Source organism: Salmo salar, chromosome ssa01 (genome assembly GCF_905237065.1).
Source record: "Salmo salar chromosome ssa01, Ssal_v3.1, whole genome shotgun sequence".
Classification (NCBI taxonomy): domain Eukaryota; kingdom Metazoa; phylum Chordata; class Actinopteri; order Salmoniformes; family Salmonidae; genus Salmo; species Salmo salar.
In genome coordinates this window covers 20,875,648-20,903,338 of record NC_059442.1, presented here as the reverse complement: position 1 = coordinate 20,903,338, position 27,691 = coordinate 20,875,648, and the positions used below count along the sequence as shown (strand labels likewise).

At 42.2% G+C, this 27,691-nt stretch overlaps 1 protein-coding gene across 1 annotated transcript in view; it reads right to left on the bottom strand.

The window, feature by feature from the left end:
• dlgap2a (discs, large (Drosophila) homolog-associated protein 2a) overlaps positions 1–26,413 on the bottom strand; it is a 182,544-nt gene extending 156,131 nt beyond the window's left edge. The window contains exon 1 of the mRNA XM_014150170.2: positions 26,123–26,413. The gene's annotated coding sequence lies outside the window, so the exon portion shown is untranslated. The remainder of the gene's footprint in view (positions 1–26,122) is intronic.
• Between the last annotated feature and the right edge of the window lie 1,278 nt (positions 26,414–27,691).

Sequence of the window (27,691 nt, the reverse complement as noted above, 5' to 3'; positions counted from 1 at the left end):
GTACCTACCATAGGAGTCCCCTCGAAGTCTACCATTGACAATGTACATACCCAGCATCCCACAGAGATGCAGGAGTTGTGACCCGTTTTTGTTGGCTATGTTGTCGTAGTTGTGTCTAGGGGGGCATATGGGGGATGGAATGCTGTCACCTCCAGGCAGGTGTTTGTCCCCCTGTGTGCTGAGGGTGTTGGGTTCTTGTCCAGTTCTGGCATTTAGGTCGCCAAAGGCTAGTACATGTCCCTGAGCCTGGAAATTGTTGATCTCCCCCTCTAGGATGGAGAAGCTGTCATCATTAACGAATGGGGATTATATTGGGGGGATATAGGTAGCACACATTAGGACATTTTTCTCTGTTGAGATAATTTCCTTATTCATTTTTAGCCAGATGATAACTGTTCCTGTTTTGACTAATTTAATAGAGTGGGTTAGGTCACTGTTTTGTTTTACAGCTGGTTGAAGTGTTTCGGCAAATCTTAAATAACACCCGTTTCCCTATATATTGCACTACTTAAGGGTACTACTATTTGAGACACAGAAGTCTATCACCAAGTTCTGTTCAAATTGAGCTCAGTGACTTCGTGGTGGTGAGTTGTTGAGCCAGCGCCCTCTCCTGCAGCCTGACAGTGATGTAGATACAGCCAACAGAAAGAAGAACTGCAGTCTGGGGCATCTGAGCTCTGCTGCATTACAAATTGAAAAAACACTGCATCAAGCGCAGTTAGAGACCGTAAGTTGAATCATAAGATGAGGGTAAGGGGAAGTGGTGGTTATGGACACTGTGTATCCACTTTGGTTTATAATGCAGTGCACAGTACTGACACATAGTAGTGGCAGTGTTATGCAAACCAAGTACTTCACCACTATGTCACTAAGGTTGAGCACAGCATCAATCATGAGCTTATTATTTACAGGTTATGTCCTCCACACTAACGTATACTGTACATGCACTGTATTTCTCCTTATAGAGTAGCCCCAAAGCACTCAATAAGCTAGAAATAATTTCCCTACTTACCTATTATGTGTGAGTCAATAAAAATACGGAATTCTATTACCCATAAGCTACTATTGGACAATGGTATATCAAGATGTCATGTGTGATTTGGCAGGAAAATACATGAATGGGTTCCATCTGAGGCTTGCAGTGATATAGGTTTATTGAAATGGCCTTAAAGGGGGTGGGGGGGGGGCAAGGATCAAACAGGAGGGGAATAAAGTGCAGCATTGCAGAATGCCCCCCCCCCCCACACACACACACATTTTCCCTTTACCCACTTTCCTCTCCCTCTTTCCTATCTCTCTCCATCTCCATTTCCCACACATACGCTAACACATACACATACACGCCCACCACCTACGCACAGCCAGCTGGAGCTGGTGAGTCCCAAGAAGTGCCGTGGCTTGGTGTGGTACTGTATGCAGAGAAATGCAAGCGCCACCGACAACACTGCCTGATTATGTCTCCATGGCAACACGGGGAGCGAAGCCCCGAGACTCAGCATCAAAGAACGGAGGAATTTAAACCTCAGAACAAAAAAAAAAGAGATACGAAGAAAAACTGAGACATTTATATAAGAAAAACTGAATACATGACTGGTTAACTTCACCTAAAGTTGGGACTGAAGAAAAGGCTCTCTACTTCTCTACTCACTCATTCATACTGTACATGTTTCTGAAACACACCTGCTTTTCTGCTCTACACTTCAGATGCAGAGAGAAGGGGATCTCAAATGAATGATTCACTAAACAAAGGCACTCAGGGTTTGAACTAAATTAGCCGTACATTAGGCATTTTAATGTAAATGTTGTATGCATGGAGGCTTTTTCTCCATATTGCCTACCTAAATCCTTTGCCTGGAAGTGTAGGCTACTTGTGGATGGAGCTGATGTCTGGCATTGACACAGGTTGCAGTAGAACATAGGCTATTAACTGGTGGTGCACGTTGCTGAGGCAAGAGAAGAGAGGGTTTTCTTTCCTTTTGGACTGAGTTCAACTTTGCCATCCCCTTCAGGAATGAGTGCTGCACTAAAGGTTGAATTTTTAGGGCCTTCCTCTTACACCGCCTGGTATAGAGGTCTTGGATGGCAGGAAGCTTGGCCCTGGTGATGTACTGGGCCGTATGCACTGCCCTCTGTAGTGACTTGCGGTCAGAGGCCAAGCAGTTGCCATACCAGGCAGTGATGCAACCCGTCAGGATGCTCTCGATGGTGCAGCTGTAAAACCTTTTGAGGATCTGAGGACCATGCCAAATCTTTTCAGTCTCCTGAGGGGGAATAGGTTTTGTTGTTCCCTCTTCACCACTGCCTTGGTGTGCTTGGACCATGTTAGTTTGTTGGTGATGTGGACGCCAAGGAACTTGAAGCTCTCAACTTGTTATTCAGAACATCATTGATGTTGTCTGGCTGCGCATGTGTGCCTCTGTGTGTGTGTGCTCTGTGTGTGTGTGTGTGTGTGTGTGTGTGTGTGTGTGTGTGTGTGTGTGTGTGTGTGTGTGTGTGTGTGTGTGTGTGTGTGCGTGTGTTTGTGCGTGCGTGCGTGTGTGCATGCGTGTGTGTGTTCGTCACAGATGGAGTCAGCCGGACACTGATTGGAGTCAAAAAACATTATCCATGAAGAACACTGACAATCTGACACAATAGCTTCTGTCATACAGGGCAAACTCACATTTAACCATTCCTAATATACATCCAGCCAAATAATACAGATTATAGTCATATAAATAATACATATTACAGTAATATAATACAGTTATACAAATAATACATTTTACAGTAATACAAATTACAGTAATATAAATAATATAGTTGTCACGTCCTGACCAGTAATAGGGGTTATTTGTTATTATAGTTTGGTCAGGACGTGGCAGGGGGGTGTTTGTTTCATGTGGTTTGGGCTATGTATTTAGGTATAGGGGTATTTGTTTTGTATGGTTCGGGGTGTGTGTGTATGTAGAGGGGTGTTGGATTTATGTGTTCCGGGGTTTTTGGTTTTTGTATTCTAGGGTTTCTATGTTGTGTATTTCTTTGTTGGCCTGGTATGGCTCTCAATCAGGAACAGCTGTACATCGTTGTTTCTGATTGAGAGTCATACTTAGGGAGCCTGTTTTCCACCTGTCCCTTTGTGGGAGATTGTTTTTGCACTGCTGTGTATAGCCTGCAAAACTGTCGTTCTTTGTTTATTGTTTTTTCGTGTTCACTTTACAAATTAAAAGTAAATATGAGCACTCAATCCGCTGCATATTGGTCCGATACTGATTTCTCCTTATCAGAAGACGAAGCTTATGACAATAGTTTACAGTAATATAAATAACACAGATTACAGTTATATAAATAATAAAGCAATATAAATAATATATCTGTCACGGTTGTCGTAGGAATGAGCGGACCAAAGTGCAGCGTGTGTGTCGTTCCACATTTCATTTATACTGTGAAACCATGCAAAACATAAATAAACTTGAATGACAAAAAAACAACAAACCGTGACGCAGAGGTGAAACATACACTACTCAAAACTAATCTCCCACAAACCCAGGTGGAAAAAAACCCTACTTAAGTATGACCTCCAATTAGAGACAACGAGGACCAGCTGCCTCTAATTGGAGATCATCCCAAACAAAACCAACATAGAAATACAAAACTAGAACATGAACATAGAAATACAAAACATAGAAAAACACCCCCTGTCACGCCCTGATCTACTCTACCATAGAAAACAACATCTTACTATGGTCAGGACGTAACAATATCTTACGGTAATATAAATAATACAGATTACAGTAATGCTCATGCTAATCAGGCATACTGTACATCATGATTAATACATTATGACTTTACGTCTCATTGGGTATTTGCTGCTTGTTAAGTAGCCTTGGCTTCTTGTCTTCTCTGTTAGTCAACTGGATGAGCCCAGTGTGTGTATGTGTGTGTGGTGTGGTGTGTGTGCGTACGTGTGTGTGTGCGTATGTCTGTGTGTGCGTACGTCCACATGCATGTGTGTCTGTGTGTGCACGTGTGTGTCATCAGTCGAGTGGACCAAATTATCACCATTATTGATACTGTTTAATTACCCTAAACAGTGTCAATAATGGTGATCATATAGACATACACTGAGTGTACCAAACATTAGGAACACCTTCCTTATAAGGACTTGCACCCCCTTTTGCCCTCAGAACAGCCTCAATTTGTCAGGGTATGGACTCTACAAGGTGTTGAAAGCGTTCCACAGGGATGCTGGCCCATGTTGACTCCAATGCTTCCCACTGTTGTGTCATGTTGGCTGGATGTCCTTTGGGTGGTGGACCATTCTTCAAAACATGGGTAACTGTTGAGAGTGAAAAACCCAGCTGCATTGCAGTTCTTGACACAAACCAATGAGCCATACCCGGTTCAAAGTCACTTAAATGTTTTGTCTTGCCCATTCACCCCCTGAATGGCACACATACAAAATCCGTCTCAATTGTCTCAAGTTTCAAAAATCCTTCTTTCACCTGTCTCCTCTCTTTCGTCTATACCGATTGAAGTGGATTTAACAGGTATCAATGAGGGATCATAGCTTTCACCTGGATTAACCTGGTCAGTCTGTCATGTGTTCTTAATTTTTTGTATACTCAGCGTATATTATAGTCAATAAATTGTGGTCAATGTGATCCCCACCCCCAAAAAAATATTTGCGGTATTTTCTTTGCTAATGTAATATTTTCAGTAGGCTAGCTACATTACTCCTCCAGAACTGTCAACCGCAATAGAAGCTCAGCGTCAATAATATCTGACGTCAGTGGACAAAACGCTGAAAATGGCTGGGGGCATTTGTCAATTTTCATAGTGCTGTAGCCTAGTAGTTTATGTCTGATGGCCATTTAAGATGCCATATCCGAAAAAAGGAATATCACACACTCTTATGTTCATGTGTGGTTCAACACACCCACATCTCTCACATCTGAAGGGCTCAAACAAATGACCCCTCTCAACCACATCAATCAAGTCCAACTAATGCAATATGGACACCTTCTGTTTACCGATTCAAATCCACAAATGGCAATCAAGCCATCGGTCTTCACTAAAAATAAAAGTGACAGGATCATTTTACATTTCAACAGGCTCATCGGTCTCCCTACAACGCTCGGGTTTATCCTGACATGCTGACAGGCCACTGAATCCATGGGCCTAATCAATATTCATACCTGCAGCCTCTAGCTCAGGTCTAGCATGGGAGAGAGGACTAATAGCCAGGTGACAGCACACACATACACACACACATAGCCAAACACACACAGCCTCTGAGTATCAGATGAAAAATTATTGATCTGACTGTGTGTGCAAATTTATGAGCGTTCTCCCCTCCACTCACCTCGGTGGCCAGCCTGCATCTAAATCCATCAGGGACTGCAGTGCATTAGGAAGCCTAACCAGGATGGAAATTCAGACCGGAGAAACAGCCTTGGCATTCAGTATGATGGCTATACTGTATGTCACTTGTTTATGTGTTAGCTAGTGTCTAAAGTCTAAAGTGCCTTACGTATGGAATGCCACACACGCACACACAGTCACACACATACACACACACACAAAAATGCACACACGCACACATAGACACAGCTTTAGCCCATAGCAAGGAGAAGCCCCGAGCGCTAGGGGTTTGTGGCAGCTCTTCAAGCCAGAGAGCGAGGGACTTAAGCCTGCATGGCTTGAGTCAGACCCTCACTCCAGGTGGAACACCACCTCTCCAGGCACAGATCTCCCTACCGCACTAAATCCTAACTTTAACCATCAGGTAGGAAAAGCGTAACACTGACCTTAGGCTGTTACGGTGACTGTATTACTGCCACACTGGCGGTCACGAGTCATGACCACGGTCAAATTCCATGTGACCATTTAGTCACGGTAACTAGGCTTCTCCAAGCTCTGATGCTGCTGATGGTCATTAGTAGCCTACCAAACCTGCAAACTGCCTGGTACTCAGCACTCTACAGTGCAGTCCCTCTAATCACTTAGACATCAATGCAAATGTAATCGAAAAATCGAATCAAACACTTCATGAGTGCCAATCAGCTCATGTTGCGCAACATTTCTATAGTCTGCAATTGTGTGAGAAAACTTAGTGATGGCCTCTATTAAAAAGAGGATCCCATCAGCTTTCTATAGGCTAGGATGACTATATGTATTTATCCACTTTCCTAATATTAAGCACATTGCTTCTCTTCACAACAGGAGTATAGCCTACCTGGTTGGCATGAAAATGAACCACGGTGTCACAGATCCCTCTGGAACTTTCATTGCGCACACCTGGCCCCTATTCCCACTGATTGTATTTGTATATATGTGCCCTTTGTTCACCATGGTGCTGTTGATTATTGTTACAATGTCCATTGGTGGGTGTGAGTACCTGTGCTGTGTGTTTTGGCTTTTGTGCCATTGTGGATTGCGCAGATGATTACGGGTCTCGTCCCATGTGATAATCATTGTCAGACAGGTGCATGATAATGGTGCATTCTAAACCAAAACAAATGTCACACATATATTATTTAGTATATGTAAAGACAAGATTCAACCAATAATAGTCTGATGGGTGACAATATTAGCCTATCACTTGTGAATTATATATTATCACTTGTGTGCAGTTAAGCAAGAAACAGCGCATGCCTTTTTTTGCTACTTTTTCAAATCATAGTCACACACCTCATGTAGCCTAGCCCAAAGGCCTATATGTTTTGATAAAGTTGATAAAGTGGCCAAATAACTTTTAAAAATGAAGCACATTAATCTGCTTTACAACCAGTGTAGAGCCTAACTGGTATACAATGCACCTGTCATGACGTTGGCCTGTGGGTAAGGTTTATGACCCCCCCATAAATACTTTTCTCCCTTCCCTCTCTCTCTGACTCTACTGAAGGACTCTTGAATAGCCTTTGTTAAACATAGAGAGTCTGGAAACATCAAACAAGTGGGGGGAAAGGAACCATATTTCGGTAATAGAACCAGTTGAAAATATGCGTTGGTACTTAATGAATATGATGTCAGTTCGGTTGTCATCTGAGACAATATGACTGATGACAGGATGACATAAACTGTATCTGGGAAAGTCTACACATTCTAGTTATCAGATTCACATGGAATTGTTGTGCAATTTAAATGTTTGAATATGAAGCTATTTGCGAAATGTAATTTTAGCTTCCAAATGAGAGAATTGGGTTTTCATAAGGTTAGAGCCCTGCTCAATCAGTGGCCCGCCCCTGTGATGAGACATGGGTTATAAACTATGAAACACACCCTTCTCTCCCTCCACTATATAAGCCCTTGACGAAAATGTAACCTTCTGTTCTGAGGACGAAAGGACGACGGTCCATACGTTAAAAAGGACTAAGAACTAAGCCAACCAACTTGGTTGTGAATGGTATGAACTTTGAACTCTTATTCACTAAAGAACTGAGACATCCTAGCCGTTGAGTTAGCAACAGCAGCTGTAAACGTGGGCTAGGAAAGGACGGACGACGTATTCTGTCTAACACACAACGAAGATACTACAACGTATCCAATTTACCACCAGAGACATTCTTCCGAGGACAGCAAGATCTCTGTTGGGCAACACGACCAGCATCTACGACCAACCTACCGAAGCGCAGCTCAGAGTAAATATTTATTGCATTTCCCTTTTCCAAATGGCGGTAATTTAGAATGCATAAGATACTGTATTTACGATAGCAGAGCTTCTCCCTTTGTTCCTCAGTCTTCCTGCTCTTTCACTCAAACCCAACCTCCTTTCCTTTGTGTAACCAGACGTCATGTCGTCTCCGTCCACCAGGGACGTTTTCTGTATGACATAATTTGCATTCTGTGTATATGTAATTCTGTGTGATTAGTTAAGTATTTAGTAAATAAATAATTAAACCCAATTTTGTATTTCTGATTCAACTTGTTAGCCAGGGTTCGTGAACATAACCAAGAATTTACAACTTTCAGATGAGAGTGAAATAAGGTGACGATTAATATTGACTGCTATTGATGTAAAATATTACTAGGTCTTTCAGAGTTTATTCGGAAGATAACAGCTCTATAAACACTCTGTCGTGGTGCCCCGACTTTCTAGTTAATTACATTTACATGATAGCTCAATCAGGTAATATTAATTACAGAGAAAGGATTTTATAGAATAGCATGTCATATCACTTAATCCAGCATAGCCAAAGACACGACACACATTTATAAGAAAGCATTACATGCATAATCACATTTGTGTTCAGTTTTGAGAATGGTATCTTCCCACTAACTAACATTTTGGAACATTTGCCCTTATAGCCGTGTGTGCATTTCTGCACTTATAATGTGAAAAAATAGCCTAATAGTTTATCAATATTTTAAGCTAAACGTTCTGATCTGTTGCATCAGCCTCATAGCTTTTAAAAGTTTTTTTAATGCTAGTGGTTGTATTAATTTGGGATCTATCACATCCCACAACTGTCCCAGACGATGTTTGGAATATTTATTTATTGCAGGAAAAGTCTACCAATAGAATAGGTCAACTTTTGTACTATGGGGCATAGTAGATTGACATAGGCTAGTGCTTCTGCTGTTTGTTAGGCCTACTCATCTTGTTGGCTGACGAAAAGTAAATGTGGACAGTTCTTCCAACATCTTCAATATGCACCTTGGACATGCACAGTTGCAGCTCTGATGTGTCTGTCTTCACTTGTAGCCTGTGAGAAGGACTGGAGATGCCTGTGAGAAGGACCCAATCATGTGACGGGCATTGGCTAATAAGAATTTACATATCTGAGAAAGCCATGTGATTGAGAGGTGCTTCGGAGCACGCAGCTGGGAGAAGGGAATTATAATTATTAGATTCAGCCCAAGCGCACAACGGAAAATGGCCGCAAAAGGTATGGATATTTTTAGAGGCATTATCAAGTGCTTGTCAAATTGTGAATGCGAGACTGATGAAGTGTGTGCAGCCTGCCTAAAAAAACAAAGCAGAGCTCATGCCTCTCAGGCAACTTTTTTCAAATCATCATTAGATTTGCATCATGCAGTCTTACAATGTATTCAAAATCAAAACATATAGCCCAACATTTGTATCATAACTACAGTTACATAAATAACTCACTAAATTAAGCATATACTGTAGGAGGACCTGTTACTTTGTTAAACACTCAACACAGAATGTGCACACCCTGAAATCGGTTGGAGAAAATATCCTTTCTATTTTCTTCCGCTATGTTCAATTGTATTCTTCATACTATAAAATAATGCCACAGAATTCTAAGCAAATCTTGTCTGCTAAATGAACTAGTGTAGCCCACAGCAATATGGCATAGCCAGATCAAGGCCCAACATAAGATCGAGATTTTCTGTTCTGCTGAAATAGACATTTTCTTCATATCATGTTTCTTTAGACCTGTCTAAAATAAATAATAGATTATTGCGATGGTGTAGGCTATATTAAATGGATTTATTAAACTTTTTAAAATGTAGATGTTCCAAGGGTCTGCATCAGTCGCTTGTAGGCTATGCGTGGAAGCCAGGAGATTCTAAATGTTTTTATGCTAATTAACAGTCAATTACCGTGAGACCGGCAGTTATTTGCTTGACAATCACCGGCCGACATCATTTCATGACCGCCACAGCCCTACACACACACACACACACACACACATTTCAGACAGAAGATGTGGTATATTACTCGTAAAAATATATATATTACCCATTTTCAAACAGCCTTTTACCCCTCATGCAACCTCAAAGCACCTCAAAGCACATATCATTCACAGACATGCAAAACACACAGTCACCCACACACCAGGGGTTGGAACCAAAATTATTATTATGTTCAGTGTTCTGACCAGAAAAGAAAGTTCTGAACGGGTTCGAACCCAAGAAAATGTAACGGTTCATATAGTCCTAGATCCTTTTCTTAACTTTTTTAGCCTGTGAAATCAACAGAGTTTTTACAAAATACCTCATTAATTTACTTGACCGATTAGCACAGATAGAAAACCTTGCTATGGAACGCGTAAACTAGTTGTTTACATGGTTGATTAGTCAGATAACTGCAGGTGCGAGATGCGACAGAAATGTCACCAGTGGGGAGAGAATGAGGGGTGGACCTGAAGGAGGCTTGGCTTGAAGCACTGAACATCATGCCATGACGTGAACTGGAATGTGTTACGCTATTCACCAAATTATATAATTATATACTAGTCATTAGGAATATTCAAATATATATACATATATAGTAACCGGTTCTCAAGATTTGTAAATAACAGTTCTGTTCCGGAACAGTAGAGATCACTTTCGTTCCTGGTTCCGTTGCTCAAATTTGTTTGTTATTTTTTGGTTTTCTTTTGTGTTCCCTGAATCAGTTCAAACCCCTGCCACACACACCTTAGTGAAACACCACAGCCACAAATGCACACATGAGAGGCTGACATCGCCCACACACACAAACCAGTGAGAGATATTGCCCACTTTGTGAATTGCCCACTGCCCTCTAACCAGTACTGACACAGAGTGTCTACGCCATCAGCTTCTGAGCATTAGTCTACTGAGAATACTTGGGTTTCCCCGCCTAATAATACTATTCAGCACTTTTAATTGACTGCAATTGAGTCTTATCACTGCATTTTATCATTCATTTCTCAAACGCTGTTGAAATACTGCATGTGGTGGGTATGATATGAGGATTAAAGGGACATTTCCCTGGTGCTCTTTAACTGTCCATTAGTTTGTTATTAACATATAATACCTTTGACTTCGGAAAGTATTCAGACCCCTTGACTTTTTCCACATTTTGTTAGATTACAGCCTTATTATAACATTTATTAAATTGTTTTATTTCCTCATCAATCTACACACAATAACCCATCATGAAATAATCAAAACCATGTTTATAGACATTTTGGGTAATTTATTAAAAAATTTATAAAAATGAAATATCACGTTTACATAAGTATTCAGACCCTTTACTCAGAACTTTGCTGAAGCACCTTTGGCAGCAATTACAGCCTTGAGTCTTCTTGGGTATGACACTACAAGGTTGGCACACCGGTATTTTGGGAGTTTCTCCCATTCTTCTGTGCAGATCCTCTCAAGTGCTGTCAGGTTGGATGGGGAGGGTTGCTGTACAGCTATTTTCAGGTCTCTCCGGAGATGTTTGTTCGGGTTCAAGTCCGGGCTCTGGCTGGGCCACTCAAGGACATTCAGAGACTTGTCCCGAAGCCACTCCTGCGTTGTCTTGGCTGTGTGCTTAGGGTCGTTGTCCTGTTGGAAGGTGTTCATTAAGGATCTCCCTGTACTTTGCTCCGTTCATCTTTTCCTCGATCCTGACCAGTCTCCCAGTCCCCACTGCTGAAAAACATCCCCACAGCATGATACTGCCACCACCATGCTTCACCGTAGGGATGGTGCCAGGTTTCCTCTAGATGTGATGCATTAAGGCCAAGGAGTTTAATCTTGGTTTCATCAGGCCAGAGAATCCTGTTTCTCAATGTCTGAGAGTCTTTAGGTGTCTTTTGGCAAACTCCAAGTGGGCTGTCATGTGCCTTTTACTGAGGAGTGGCTTCCGTCTGGCCACTCTACCATAAAGGCCTGATTGGTGGAGTGCTGCAGAGATGGTTGTCCTTCTGGAAGGTTCTCCCATCTCCACACAGGAACCATCGGTTTCTTGGTCACCTCCCTGAACAAAGCTCTTCTCTCCCGATTGCTCAGTTTGGCCTGGCGGCCAGCTCTAGTAAGTCTTGGTGGTTCCAAACTTCTTCCATTTAAGAATGATGCAAAGGGTCTGAATACTTATGTAAATAAGGTTTCTGGATTTTAAATGTAATAAATAAGGAAAACAATTCTAAAAACTTGTTTTCGCTTTGTCATTATGGGGTATTGTATGTAGATTGCTGAGGATGTTTTTTTTGGTTTATCCATTTTAGAATAAGGCTGTAACATAACAAAATGTGGAAAAAGTCAAGGTGTCTGAATACTTTCCAAAGGCACTGTATGTGTCATAAAAATCGAGACTTTCCTCACTACATGCAAATACGAGTGATTCTTTATCTCACCGGTAGAACCTACATTTCCTGGTTGTACGCAAACAACAATATCCAGAATTCATAGTGATTTCAGGGTGTAGTACCGCCCCTGTCAAGGTGCATCTGTTTGAGAATGGGTGTCAACAGGTAGCTAACGTTACTCACTGGACCAGCCACTCGTTCATAGAACATCTGTAACGGTCTCCGTATATAGTAGACCAAGGCGCAGCGGGTTGAGTGCTCATTTTAACGTTTATTAGAACACTTAAATGACAAAACAAGAAAACGAACGAACGCACGCAGAGTATTGCAGGCTAAACACAGCAGTGCAAAAACAACTTCCCACAAATCCCATGACAAAAACACCCCTCTTAAATAAGACCTTCAATTAGAAGCAATGAAGAGCAGCTGCTTCCAATTGAAGGTCAACCCCATCAACTAAACATAGAAATAGAAAGACTAGACTAGAACATAGAAATATACTAACAGAACATTAACCAAAACCCCGGGACACTCTAAACAAACACCCCTCTACATAAACACATATCCAAACAAACCCCGAACCACATAAAACAAACACCCCCTGCCACGTCCTGACCAAACTACAATAACAAATAACCCCTTTACTGGTCAGAACGTGACAACATCAGCTTGCGAATAACTATTTATTTTTATTTTTGTGTCGACAACAACTGTAAAGTTTAGTCATGGTGTGGTGTTCAGTACCTGGATGTGCAAACTACAAGCAAGCACAGGCTGCTGGGGTAACATTCCATTGGTTACCTTACTAAGAAGTCGAGCAGAGGTAAAGTAGCTATCTTAGCTAACCAGCTAGGGAACTACATTTGTTTATCTAAACTAAAATCTAGCTTAATAGCTTTCATAATAGGCTGGCTTGACATTCTCCAGCAAATCAATGTAATTAGCCAGCTGCTATCTGGCGATGTGATTTGCACCTTTGCAAGCTGACTTTAGCTACGTACGGTTACGTTAACTACAGCCAACCAGACTGTGTCACGTCCTGACCAGTAAAGGGGTCAGGACACTAGACCTCCAGTGTGTAGTCAAGGCCCCGTGTATCCAGTTCCTGCTCCTCGCACTAGCCCTGTGGGGCGTGTCACCAGTCTGGCACCTCCAAAGCCAGCCCCACGCACCAGGCCTTTAGTGTGCCTGCCCAGTCCAGTTTACCCTGTTCCTGCTCCTCACACTAGCCTTGAGGTGCGTGTCACCAGTCTGGCGCCTCCACAGCCAGCCCCACGCACCAGGCCTCTAGTGCACCTGCCCAGTCCAGTACGTCCTGTTCCTGCTCCTCGCACTAGCCCTGTGGTGCGCGTCCCTAGTCTGGCGTTTCCAAAGCCAGCCCCACGCACCAGGCCTTTAGTGCGCAGTCCCCGTCTAGAGCTTCCCGCGACAGTGCCCCGTCAAGAGCTTCCGGCGACAATGCCCCGTCTAGAGCTTCCGGCGACAGTGCCCAGTCTAGAGGTTCCGGCGACAGTGCCCAGTCCAGTGCTTCCGGCAACGGCCCACAGTCCGGAACCAACAGAGACGGCCCACAGTCCGGCGCAGCCAGAGTCGCCCGCCAGTCCGGCGCAGCCAGAGTCGCCTGCCAGTCCGAGGTCTCCAGCGACGCGCTACAGCCCTAAGCCTTCAGCGGGAGTGGACAGGTTAGAGTGGGGATTAAGCCTAGAGCCAGAGCCACCTCCGTGGGGGGAGGTTTGGGAAGGGGGGGTGTAGCACAGGAACCGTCGGTGACGGTGGCCACCCTCCATTCCCTCCCTTTAGTTTGGGTTTATTGTTTTGGCATTTTTTGTTTCAGGTGCATTCGGGGTCTGCACCTTTGGGGGGGGTACTGTCACGTCCTGACCAGTAAAGGGGTCATTTTGTTATTGTAGTTGGTCAGGACGTGGCAGGGGTGTGTTTGTTTTGTGTGTTTCGGGGGTTTTGGTTTATATTCTATGTTTTCTATTTCTATGTGGGTTTTCTAGTTTGTCTATTTCTATGTTAGTTTTGGGAACGACCTCCAATTAGAAGCAGCTGGTTGTCGTTGCTTCTAATTGGAGGCCATATTTAAGTGGGTTTATTTTCTCTTGTGTTTGTGGGTGGTTGTTTCTTTGTATAGCTGGGTACCCTTACAGGACTGTCGTTTGTTTTCTTGTTTTGTTTAGTGTTCACGTTTAAAAAAATAAAAGTACAAGTATAGACACTTACCACGCTGCGTATTGGTCCGATATTTCTTACTCCTCAGAAGACGAAGATTATGACAGACTGTATCTAATCGTTAGCTAGCTCAGGGTTTCCCAAACTCGGTCCTGGGGCCCCCCCTCGGTGCACGTTTTGGTCTTTGCCCTAGCACTATACAGCTAATTCAAATAATAAAAGCTTGATGATGAGTTGGTTATTTAAATCAGTTGTGTAGTGCTAGGGCAAAAATCTAAAAGTGTATCGGGGGGGGGGGCTTCGTGTTTAAAAAACCCTGAGATAGCTAACTAACTACCACAGAGGCTAGCGTAACTGGCCTATTTACAGAGTTCGATCCCATCAACATCTGCAGCGGCATCAAGCTCAGCACCAGGAACTAGTGTAAATCACCTTTGTTAAATCTTTCCATGACTCCATGATGAGCCAATACATATACTGGAGCTAGGCATAAGCATGGTCAGTGTCATGCTGCCATAGTTAGTGTGTTTATATTAGGCTAAAACGTCTACTGTAGTTCTTTGTATTATGGAGGCTTAGTTGATTGTTTATGCAACATTTCAAGTCTAATTGGAAGAAAAACAGAGTTTTTAGTAAGGAGGGGATGGTGTGGGTGGGTGACCAACTGGTGTCTGTTGGGGGGGGGTATTGCGTTGGAAGGTTAGTCAGCATGATCTATTGACACGAGCTGGGTGGATACTGTAGTACCTTGTTTGTGTGTGTATTGATGGGGACAAAGCAGTAAAATGTTGGCTAATCACCGACTAGACTAATCCTGCTGCTAAAGATGACGACCTTGACACCAGCTGGATGTCCTTTGGGTGGTGGACCATTCTTGATACACACAGAAAATTGTTGCGCTTGAAAACCCTTGGTCTTGATGACAGCTTTGCACACTCTTGGCATTCTCTCAACCAGCTTCATGAGGTAGTCACCTGGAATGCATTTCAATTAACAGGTGTGCCTGTTATAAGAAGAAGAGACTTGCTTGGGCCAAGAAACATGAGCAACGGACATTAGACAGGTGGAAATCTATCCTTTGGTCTGATGAGTCCAAATTTGACATTTTTGGTTCCAACCGCCGTCTCTTTGTGAGACGCAGAGTAGGTGAACGGATGATCTCTACATGTGTGGTTCCCACCGTGTAGCATGAAGGAGGAGGTGTGATGGTGTGGGGGTGCATTGCTGGTGACACTGTCAGTGATTTTATTTCAAATTCAAGGCAGACTTAACCAACATGTCTACCACAGCATTCTGCAGCGATACGCCGTCCCATCTGGTTTGCGCTTAGTGGGACTACAATTTGTTTTTCAACAGGACAATGACCCAACACACCTCCAGGCTGTGTAAGGGCTATTTGACCAAGAAGGAGAGTGATGGAGTGCTGCATCAGATGACCTGGCCTCCACAATCACCCGACCTCAACCCAATTGAAATGGTTTGGGATGAGTTGGACCGCAGAGTGAAGGAAAAGCAGCCAACAAGTGCTCATTATATGTGGGAACTCCTTCAAGACTGTTGAAGCATTCCAGTTGAAGTCCGTTGAGAGAATGCCAAGAGTGTGCAAATCTGTCATCAAGGCAAAGAGTGGCTACTTTGAAGAATCTCAAATATAAAATATATTTAGATTTGTTTAACACTTTTTTTGTTACTACTTATGTGTTATTTCCTTTTTTTGATGTCTTCACTATTATTCTACAATGTAGAAAATAGTACAAATAAAGAGAAACCCTGGAATTAGTAGGTACGTCCAATCTTTTGACTGGTACTGTATGTATATAATGGAGTTTGATATAAAATGTTTTATATAAAAAAAAATTGCAAGCGTACTGACAAGTGACTAAATGATTCTAGCTGCATCAGAAACCAATAAAGTGTTGACTTCAACTTCTGGATCAATACCTTGTAAAAAAAAGGAATGGATTTGGAAGTAACTAGCTATAATCTTACTGCTAAAACAAATGATGCAGGGAGTTGGTGTATCGTTTAAACTTTCGGCAACACTTTACTTGACACCAGGAATCATAACCATGTCATATTTACTTGACAACCAGCGTCATAACACGTTAACCGTGTCATAACAACTGACATAACTTATAACATGGTCATAACATTTATGACCCATATATTTACACCTGTTATGACATATATTGTGTTATTTTATGGCTGGTTATGACACCTACATTAGAGTGTTTCAGGTTCCTTGGTGTCCACATCACCAACGAACTATCATGGTCCAAACACACCAAGACAGTTGTGAAGAGGGCACGACAACAATTTTTCTCCCTCAGGAAATTGAAAGGATTTGGCATGGGTCCCCAGATCCTCAAAAAGTTCTACAGCTGCACCATCGAGAGCATCCTGACCGGTTGCATCACCGCATGGTATGGCAACTGCTTGGCATCCGACCATAAGGTGCTACAGAGGGTAGTGCGTATGGTCCAGTACATCACTGGGGCCAAGCTTCCTTCCATCCAGGACCTATGTACTAGGCATGTCAGAGGAAGGCCCAAAAAATTGTCAAAGACTCCAGTCACCCAAGTCATAGACTGTTGTATCTGCTACCGCATGACAAGCGGTACCAGAGAGCCAAGTCTAGGACCAAAAGACTCCTTAACAGCTTCTACCCCAAGCCATAAGACTGCTGAACAATTAATCAAATGGTCACCCGGACTATTTACATTTACATTTATTTTATCACTGCTGCTACGCGCTGTCTATCTATGCACAGTCACTTTACCCATACCTACATGTACAAATAACCTCGATTAACCTGTACCTCGCACATTGACTCGGTACCGGTACCCCCTGTATATAGCCTTGTTATTGTTATTTTATTGTGTTACTTTTTATTATTTTGGACTTTAGTTTATTTAGTAAATATTTTCTTAACTCTTTCTTGAACTGCATTGTTCGTTAAGGGCTTGAATGGTAAGCATTTCACAGTAAGGTCTACACCTGTGTATTTGGAACTTGTGACCAATAAAATGTGATTTGATTTGAAATCCACATTTATTCTAATGTACCTTTTTCCCTGCCAAGAAGTTTCCTTTCGTTTCAAAATGTGTTTCTTAAGTCCTTTGTTGTTGTTTTTTTCCCCATCATATTTTAAATAACTTGCATAAAATACACTTTATGAAACTGTCATGAAGCATTATGACTATCCTGTGTCACTTTACTTGGACTAAGAAAATAAAATGTATGACATTGTCAAGAAGCATTATGACCATCATAATCATAGAAGCCAGATAGGCCTATCACATTTTGTAAATGCCCGTATGTCAGTCATCAGTCAAAAAGAGGGTGTCTTGTCCTGCTCCAGAAATCGGCTCATGCATTCATCCCAGTCATCAGCAACAGAGCATTGGGATAGGTGCATGTCTGACATTATTTTGTGCGCAATTACATGATAATTTAATATGGTCAATTTCAGAAAATGTTATATAACATAAACGTACTGTTGACAAGTAGGCTATGGTGTAATGAGATGTTTTGCCTTGTGTGGTAGGTTTTGTGGGTTTTGACACTCTTATGTAGGTGTCATAACCTGGCATAAAATAATGCAATACATTTAGGGCAGGTCTGTCCCACCTGTTCTGAGCCCCACCTGTTTAGCTAAAAATAATAAAACATTTAATAAAACCTTTTGTTGCCTGTTTTGCATGTTATTTTGGCATTAATACAAATCACATATCAGTTAATTAAGCTGCATACAAAACGCAGGTGTTTCAGCGGGGCAGCCAGCGGAAAATACGGAGCGTAGGGGTTGGTAATGTTCTCTAGTTGCGCCATGATTGGCTCAGTGTTCTGTCATTCATGGGGACACTACGTCACTGCAAAATCTACTGGGAGAGCTCGAAAATCCAAGCCCCTTGGGTGCAGCCATAGATTTACATTAGAAGTGCCCATCCAAGAAGGCTCAAGGTCATTGGCCACAGATAAAATGACATCAAATCATGTTACATCTACCGTAGCTTTGATTGGACTGATCATGCCAACAGCATACTTTCAAAATCTTAGCTAGCAAGCTAGACAAGCAGTCATCATCATTTATCAAGTCGACAAATCCTTTTCAATGCTTGTCAGAGAGAAATTACCAACCGCTCATCGGTCATTGGACATAAACATTACACAACAAGTTGGAAATCACAAATTCAACAATGAGTGGTTTGGAAGGAATCAATGGCTAACTGCAAGTGTTGAAAAGCAATCACTAGCCTGCTATTCAGTGGAGTGGGTGTGTGGTCCAAGTCTGGGTTTATGGGTCTCTTTTCCAAGCTTAAAAGGATAAACATTCACATGCAACACCATGGGCCAGAAAAGTTTGAATACATTGGCCATGCTGTCAATCCAGCATCACTTCTGCCGTGTTCAAGACAACTGGGAACTCTGAAAAAAACTAGCTCCGACTGGGAAAGTACGTCTTGAACGGTCATCCAACAAGGATTTCCAAGTCGGGAACTCGGGCCTCTTTCTAGAGCTCCGACCTGAACATCACTGACATCATGATTCAACCTTGTTTTTTTTTCAGAGTTCCCAGTTGTCTTGAATCCAGAGAATGCCAGAGTTTGATGACAAAATTCGCCCACAAGAAGGACCGCCACCTTCCTGTTCAAGTGAGAATAGCACAACAAGGTGAGTCCAAAAATGTATTGTATGCTGCTGCATAAATGATGTAATATGCCAGGGAGATATGTATACTGTAGCTAAGAAAGTAATACTAAGTGGATGTTGTGTAGTAAGCTGGTAGTAGCCCATGGGCCTCACCCTAATAATTTGGTCCCTTTCCCCTCATAACTTAGCCTACTGTTCTGACTTGGTGGTGCACATGTAGCCTATAGCCTGTTGTACAGAAATGTAATCGTTGAATATTGTAAGAGATTTCATTGTCTGCTTATATGCCCCCATCATTTATCCTATGGTTCTGACTTGGTGTACAGGGAGAATACTGTAAGAACGGCCCATGTTCTGAATTCTGTTGCTGTACATTTCAATAGTGCTGAACAAGTAGTTATAGTGCAATTAATGCATTGTTTAGTGTTGTGTTGTGCAGTGGCTTTGCTGGCATGCATCCCCCCAAAATTGGGGGAGTTTCCCCACCAAGATTTACATGCTAAAATTGCCACTGGTCACAACAGGTCTAAATAATATTTATTATGGTTCATTGTTTACCTAGCTAGCTAGCTAATGTTAGCTGGCTGGCTCGCTAGCTAACATTACATATATGATCTTATTATTCGTATCTCAGAGCCATTTGCTTGACTAGCTATAGCCTAATATTAGCTAGCTAACATTGAACCTGGTTGGTTTGCTACCTGCAGATTCATGCAGGGTAGTAAGATCAAGATTTGGGATTATGGTTCATTGTTTAGCTAGCTAGCTACATGTCTTAACAAAAGACTCCACTATGCAAATAACCATTTCAATAGAATGTCACTGCGACAACTGTTGATAGACATAGCTGGTAAATTTGCTCTGGCTTAACAAAAGACTCCACTATGCAAGTAACCATTTTGGGTGCGTTCGTTAATTCAGTCTGGCCATCTACTCCAATTTTAGAGCACTATCGTCTGAGTGTGCGAGAGAGCAGAATAACTGATGAATTTAAGAACGCTCAACACCCATTATGGCCGGTGTCAGCACAGTTGCAGTCACCAACGTTCTGGATAACATAACAGCCTAACCAGCTCTGCTTGGGCGAGTAATGTTCAGTGAGCTGTTCTCTCATGTGTGTCTGGAACTAGCTAACAAGTTAGCTTGGGTGCTTGACTGCTGTACAGAACACTCGGATCAACCCTTAAAGAAATGGGTGGGTGCTAAACCAAAAATTCAAAGGCCATTTTCTCAAAAGGGAATTTACAAGTTTATCAAAGTTCAAAGCAGAATAACTTTCCCATTGTTCCTCAACTGTAGTGTATGATATACTATTTTGTCTCTGCTTTTATCCAATGTAAAATTTCAAATTTTGCTACATAAGACCGATTTGAGCCGGTCGGTCACATATGTGTCCTGACAGTGTTATGACCATATTATGACTGGTTTTGACAGGTTATGTCAGCTGTTATGACATATTATGACATGGTTATGACAGTGTCATAATGTGTTATGACGCTCGGTGTCAAGTAAAGCAAATTTCATTTGTTGGCAAATAAACATGTTTCAAAAAATGAAGTTGGTCAATGTAGCAAATAAGTATACATAGCTTGTATTCAAGACAAAGTATATTTGCTTTGGAGACCAAGGTGAGTTTACACAGTAGTATGCAAGAAGAGTTATGGCAGTGATTCCCAAACTCTGTCCTTGGGACCCCAAGGTGCACATTTTGGTTTTTGCCCTAGCACTACATAGCTGATCCAAATAATCAACTAGTCATCAAGCTTTGACTATTTGAATCAGCTGTGTAGTGCTAGGGCAAAAACCCAAATGTGCACCGAGTTTGGGAAATGCTGAGTTATGGCAATGTATGACATATACTGTATACAGTAGAACAAAAATATACTACTAACGCCTATAATAAATACTACAGTTCTACAACAGGAATACTTTCATATGTTGTGTTCAGTGCTTAATTTGAGCCAGATCTTGCCAGAACAAGATCTGGCACCTCTCAGATTTGACTTTGTTTGTTCCGGCACCTATTTGCCCAGATCCGGTACCTCTCGCTGTCACGTCCTGACCAGCAGAGGGAGTAAGTGTATAAGTTTTGGTCAGGGCGTGGCAGAGTGAGTTGTGTTTTGTATGTGTATCTATGTTCTGTCTAGGTTGGGTTGTTCTATGTGGAGTTCATTGGGGTGGACTCCCAATTGAAGGCAGGTGTGTTGTGTTGCCTTTGGTTGGGAGTCCTATATTAGTAGGGTGTGTTTGTCTGTGTGTTTGTGGGTAATTGTTTGTGAGCACTGCGTTGATTGAGCCTGCTACACTGTTTATTGTTTATTGTTTTGTTTTTTCCCTGTGGATGCGTTTCTGAGTTTAAATAAAAAGATGAGTATCCACATACCCGCTGCATTTTGGTCCTCCCTTCAACACCACGACGAATTCCGTGACACTCGCGGCATGATTCATTAATTATTTAACTGTTTGCACTGTAGTAATGATGCACCGATATGACATTTTTGCCCGATACCGATAGCCTATATTTTCCTTGCCAAAAAAACCCGATACTGATACCGATAACCGATATTTTAAAAAATTGCGGCCTTTTAAGCATTCTAGTACAGTTAAATAGTTAACACACACACATGGACGCAGCGGTCTAAGGCACGGCATCTCAGTTCAAGAGGCATCTCTACAGTCCCTGGTTCGAATCCAGGCTGTATCACATCCGGCCGTGTTTGGGAGTCCCATAGGGCGGCGCACAATTGGCCCAGCGTCATCCAGGTTTGCCCAGGGTAGGCCGTCATTATAATTAAGAATATGTTCTTAACTGACTTGCCTAGTTAAATAAAGGTTACACACACACCACACTGACCAAAAATGTATTTTGTTGGCATTTATGTATGTCCCCATTACCAGTAAAACATAATCAAAACCTTTCTTTCACTTACTTGCTGTGCTGTTTCATTGTTAATTTGTTCCGTCATTTCATTCTCATCCAGGATTTCTATGGAACGCGCTTTGGGTAGTAGATAACCCTATTTGATGTGTCAAATAAGCTTGTTGACCAATAAGAACCTGACTATGACTGCACGTCACATAATAATTTAACGCGTTCATACATTTTTTACGTAGTTATTACACAATGATTACACTACCACTTGTATTTCATGTTACAACGATTCATCAATACGAATTATTTGATGCTGATAAAGTTGTCTCGCGTACCTACAGTGCTGGTCACAAAAAAAGCTAGCTAGCTCATGGATGCAAACAATGTTCTTCCCCAAAAACATAGCAAAACGACATAATCTGTTTCAGTAGCTATATAGTTAGCTAGCTAACTATATAGCTAGCTGTCATCATCTAAAATAACCCTAATTTATAAGATTAATGGTGGTCGGACCCATCTATGTGAAGCTAGCCACAATAAGGATTAGCCATAATAGTGGACTTTGCGGTTCGCCTTCAAAATAAAAGTATGGCATAATTCTACTATTTGTATTCATTTGCATCACTGTCAATGACATACTATTATATTGAAGGCACATTCCAATATTGTGCCTAATCCTTATTGTGGCCAACTTCACAAAACATAACCAAACGGTCGAGCTTCGCTAGCTGGCTGCTTATAACATTAGCTTTGGAAAACAGGGTTAAATAGCTGGCTAGCTATTTATTTTCATGAACTGAAGTTCAATTTCAATAGGCGAACAACAAGTTGCAAGCTAGCTAATACTTACACACAAGGATTCCTAAATCATTGCTAAGAATAATGAAAATGACTGCAGTTTCTACTGGTCATTGTTTTCAGGCTGGTTGTATTGGTGCTAGCTAGGTACCAAGCTAAAGCTAGTTACCCCAGAAGTTGCGGTCGAACAAATTATGCTTTATTACCAACGTGGTATTGTAAACACATCGTTTGTGGCCAGTGTTTGCTTGTTTGCAGACTTTTTTGTACAGCTTTGACAGTGCTACTGTATCTTTTTTGACACGCAAAGACCCAAACAGCGTTCCATAGTATGTATGTCGTGAAGCTAATAGCAGTGATGCTATTACTGTGTAACTCCGATATGGCAACATCTGAAAAATAGTGCACTTGGTAGTGTGTACCGGTGCTTGACCAGTCGGCGAAAGCCAACATCACCCACGACAGAGAACGATTGATTGTCAAGGGCAATGAATTCCATTATCTTGGCTTTAATGGATTTTTCCTTTTGAGTTGACTCGCTGAAATGTTCTTACTCTTTCAAATGACTGCTCGACTTGTTGAGTGCTCGATCCACACAGCAGACATTAAGGGCTAGGTTATGAATGCTGTGTTGCACGTCTAGCGCAAAATTTTACGTGGGGTCATTACGTTAAATAGGTACGCACGTCAGCTTTGTCATCGGTTTTTGCACATGGCGTTAAACTGGACATCGGCCGATACCGATGTTGGCATTTTTAGCTAATATTGGCTGATTCTGATATGTTCACCAATATATCGTGCATCCCTACACGTGCATCCCTACACGATCAGCATTAAATCAAGTTGCCTCCTCATTATTTCTCCCGCCCCCAGAAAGACCATCATGTAAAATTGTGGTGATCCTTCTACGTAATCATTCCAGACCTGCTCTCTTATTTGTACATAGAGGTTATGGGGAGGGCCAGTGGGGTAAGTAACTGATCTTGACACAGGTCTTGGTAGTGGTGGTCAGCTAGTGAAGAGCTCCCTACGTAATCACGTCACATCACGTAGCCTAGTCTAGTCGTCTCCCTACTGAATTTGAATAGTGGGAAAGCCAAATACAAAATGTATAAGAAAAGGAAATTGAGTTTTTCAAGTCCAAACAACGAGAGAAAGATAGTGAATCGAACCCAAAACGAGCCAGAGAACTGTCAGTGCCTGAGGAGAAGAGTGAGGGGAAAACTGTTCTTGATGGTGATGCTAATCCCACCAGTTCAGCATCACCACTGGCACCTCCACTAGCTAGTAGGCCTACTAGTGAGTCAGACACAGCGGGAGGGAGACGGGGAGCTGGGGGGGGCAGTGCAATTTGCAATTCAAGAACAAGCAAACATATAACCCCTGGCTTGTCATGCAGAATTCAAAGTTGGGCTGTACCACATGCAAAAAGGTAGGGAGCTTGGGTCTAGAAACGACTGGAGGGATTATACTAGCAAAAGAGTGGGTGGAATGTACAGTAAATTAACATTTTATGCATCAGACGTAAAAAACAAATAGCCCTCAGAAAAAAGGCTAAAGAGGACACCCAGGTGAACACTCAAAATAAAATAAAAAATAGACACTACAGCTAGTTTTCAGAACAGCCTTAGAAGGAGGCTAAACATCACAGCCACATGCCCAAAGTTGACTCAGGAGTTAAATGGACTTAACATGTGGAGTGTCAATGTGGGAGGATTTGAAAACGAAGATATAATTTTCTTCCCCCTTTACCTTCACAGCACAGAACGAGTTTGTAATCTGAATATGTGCTTCATATTATCACATAGGCATGAGGCCTGTATATTCTCATATGTGTATTCTGCTGTCGCCTACATTGATTTATTCAATTTGAAGTAATAATCCGATATTGTGATATTTGTTCTACTGCTACATTGACGTCTCGCCATATGAAAATTATATGAAATTCAGGTTTTGTAAGCCCCACAGCTGAGTATGTGTGCATATGGCGGGTGTTCTGTAGTGTTGTCACATTTTTTTGCTGTACATTGATGTCTAAAAAATTAGGCTATAAGATATTCGGACGTCTAAAATTATTTTAATTAATTAGCACCTTGGAGCGTGCTGTCCGTTTCACCACCATAGATAGTAGGCTACTTGGCTGCTACGTTGTGTTTGACACTTTTTTCTCAATGTGTTCCGGTACCTTAGAGCTAGTCCTAATGAGATGTCTTGAGGCTAACTAGGCTGCTAGCTATAACATTAGGCTACAGTACATTTTGGGTGTAGCAAACAAAGCTAGCTAGCTCAACTTGGTTTGTAGTGGTACTAGCAAGCCACATTATGGCCGAATCGATCACAAATGTATACTATACGGAACAACACTGCCTCGTCTGAAAAGAGAGCTTACTACATTCATGCTAGCTACCGACAGCAAACCGACTTAATCGTTTGTCATTTGCCCTCCTGGTCTAGCTGGTCTAGGCTGCCGCTGCCAGTTGATCTTGGAGGTTCTGAAGAACGTCTCCAGAACAGCTCTATCCATACGTGCGTCGGAATCTCGATGGTCTGTCACACACACACGTTCCATGGGGTCTGCACTGACCCTCTCCAGTAAGAACTGTTTGCAATCTAATTTGTTGCAGCAGAGACATTCCTCTTCTGTCTGCATGGCTGGCCATCACCTGCATAGGCATCACCAGTCTGACCGTAGAGCCCCATCACTGCTTGCTGGTGTCTTGTGTTTGCTGTCTCAACTCCTCTTCAGCGTATTCCAGCTCAAATTAATATGGCAGTATGTTCCTATGTTAGTATGTAAAAGAACATAAACAATTGTTTTGTCGTCCAGCTCTTCTTGGAAAGAAGAATCATCAGAAGCAGACATTGTAATTATTTAGCTAGCCATCTCAGATAGACAGTTCACAGTAACATAGCTCCTGTGAACCTGTAGAAACTAGTACCTCTCCCATTTTTAAAGGTCTGTATCTACTCGCTGCTAGCGTGATCGTGCAATAGGGAAAACACAAAGGCCACAATAATTGCTAGAAAACATTACTCCATACATTTTTTGATCACAGCAGGCTCAATCAACCAATGAAATCATTGGTTGAACTCTCCCGGCGCGAACATTTAAAACATACAGCTATGGTGCATAATTCTGTCAAACACCTCTCATCACTTATAATTATGTAGGGAGGCTGGAAAAACACCCCAAATAGCGTGTAGCGGTGAAGTTTCCATTTAAAAATGGAAGCAAAGAGTATGCTCTAGGACAAGAAAAACTAAAATGTGCAACACACAGATATGAGATATTGCAGAGATTTGTGAAAGGATCACTGGTCTATTGAAGGGAACCCCATGGTTAGGCTAACTGTATTGCCATAGAATTGTAGGATATATATGGCTTAGCCATCTCTCTATATTCTCACGCCTGCCTCGTCTTCCCTTCTGACAGATGCTGAAGCAAGCGGCTGCTACGTCCAACATTAACCTGTTTAATCATCATGCCACCTTTCCATCAACACAACCCCACCGTCACAACAATACCACCAGAACAGATGAGATGTATTTTCTATCTCAAAAGAAAAAAGAACTAAACTCCTGTGCCACTCTTCTATCCGTTATATCAAAGGAGAAGAGAAGAGAGAGAACTTACCTGGCAAGGTGTCTAGAGGCAGGAGACATCAGAGAGCATGGGCTTGTCTTTCACACGATGACAGCAGAGGATCACACAGTCATGTGTGTGAGAGATGCTTCACTCTCACTCCGAATCAGTCTCACTGATGTCAGTTCACTCTTTTCTTGTCCTTCTTTATTCTCTTCCTTTCCTTTTGTTTTATCCGAACCCTCTGAAGAAGATGGCAAAAAAGGGCAAAGGGGAAGATGACAGCAAGATGCTCTGCTCTCCAGCAAGACTACTCCTAAGCTCGGCTCAACCTCTCCACTGCAGCACAACAGCCTAGCAGAGCGTAGAGACAGGCAGGCAGGCACTTTCGTTGCCCGTTCACACAGCCTGGTGACGCACAAAATCCGGAACTGGAGTCTGCATCCTCATGGATAATGGAGTGGACTCATTAATAACAATACTTAACTGAGAGACTGAGAAGCTGTGCTCTTGACTGGTAGAGCGTCGAGAGGGCTCTTTGTCCCAATCTCATTATGGGTTTCTGTCTAGAGTGGAGAATGGTCCTCATTGAAACACTATTAGGATGACATCACATCAACCACATCAACCACTTTGTCCAAACATGGACTGCTTACATGGACTGCTTGTTATCACCGTCATCGCCATTGACAACAGATGTCTTTCTGGTGAGGAGGTCCATGAGGGTAGTGAGACTGACAGGCTGCTCTCTCTGTCTCTCTCTCTCTCTCCCCCCTCTCCCTCTTTCTCTCTCTCTCTCCCTCTGTACATAAACATTAACCCGTGATGACTGAGACATCCATGTTACTCATAAGGGCTGGGCAGACCACAGAATAAAAATAGCAAAAACCTTACTACAAACGCTGTCATTCACTTTCTCTCACACACACTCAAACAAAATAAACCTACTACTAAATACAAACAAGCACAGCCAGTGTACAGTATATAGTGCCTTTGGAAAGTATTCAGCCCCTTGACTTTTTCCACATTTTGTTAAGTTACAGCCTTATTCTAAAATGGTTTAAAAATAATAATAATTCTCAATCTACACACAATACCACATAATGACAAAGCAAAAACAGTTTTTTAGACATTTTAGCAAATTGATTAAAAATAAAAAACAGAAATAGCTTATTTACATAAGTTTTCAAACCCTTTGCTATGAGACTCGAAATTGAGCTCAGGTGCATCCTGTTTCCAATGATCATCCTTGAGATGTTTCTACAACTTGACTGGACTCCACCTGTTGTAAATGCAATTGATTGGACATGATTTGGAAAGGCACACATCTGTCTATATAAGGTTCCACAGTTGACAATGCATGTCAGAGCTAAAACCAAGCAATGTGGTCGAAGGAATTGTCCATAGAGCTCCGAGACAGGATTGTGTCGAGGCACAGATCTGGGGAAGGGTACCAAAAAAGGTCTGCAGCATTGAAGGTCCCCAAGAACACAGTGGCCTCCATCAATCTTAAATGGAAGAAGTTTGGAACCACCAAGACTCTTTCGAGAGCTGGCGGACCGGCCAAACTGAGCAATAAGGGGAGAAGGGCCTTGGTCAGGGAGGTGACCAAGAACCCGA